A 918-nucleotide genomic window follows, 5' to 3' on the forward strand; every position below is an offset into this window, starting at 1 on the left:
CATCCCAAAACAAACCGTGACCTCTGTGCAAGATCTGATCTTGGACTCTGCCTTTGCAGAAAAACAAAAACAGCATTAGATTACACTGTGGTTCTGCCACTGTGTGGGGAGATTAGGTCGTCTTGGTGAGACGTAGTCACAGGAAGCAACAGGTTTTTAATTCAAAATTGTCTACAGATATTCAAACTGTTTGCTTTTTGGTTGAATTCCATGAACACAAATTGGCTTAAATCGCAGCTTTTAAATATATATATACTTATATATATTTAGTCTGTATGATAAAATTCACGTGAGATCCACTGAGAGAAAATGGTGTATAAAATCAATTGACTTCCTAATCAAGGTTTCTATACCTGCAAATTATCAATGACAAATTCAAGTACGTCCATCCAGTAATGCATTTCTTTTGCCCATACTGTGCGGCTTCATTGCCACATAGCAGAACCAACATATATTAAGGACACACACACACTTCCCATACCATAGCACAATGACTATGGAAACAACAATGGTCATCACAAACACAAAATACATACTTGTGTTAATTTTCATATCTGTGAGTACAAGAAAACAACGAAGACCCTAGAAGCTGTTTAGGATTGACTACTTGTGTGTGAGAGTTGTGGTTTATGTGTGATGAGCGTGCGCGCGCGCAGGCGTGTGTGTGTGTGCGTGCGTGTATGTGTGTTACGGCGACAGCTTTTCAGGGTCCATTTTCTCCTTCCGCAGGCTAAATTCACGTCACCAGTTTCCTTTACCTGCTGGGCCACCTCACTAGCATGTGAGAAATAAGATGGATGACTTATTTAGGGCTTGGAGTTGAACTATACAAGTATGCCAGAAAAGCTATTTATTTTTGATGAGTATATTTCTGTTTTTCTTAAATCTCATGTTTAAATTGCCAACTCAAATGGAATA

The sequence above is a fragment of the Psammomys obesus genome, unplaced genomic scaffold (assembly GCF_907164565.1).
Source record: "Psammomys obesus unplaced genomic scaffold, mPsaObe1.curated_primary_1811, whole genome shotgun sequence".
Lineage (NCBI taxonomy): Eukaryota > Metazoa > Chordata > Mammalia > Rodentia > Muridae > Psammomys > Psammomys obesus.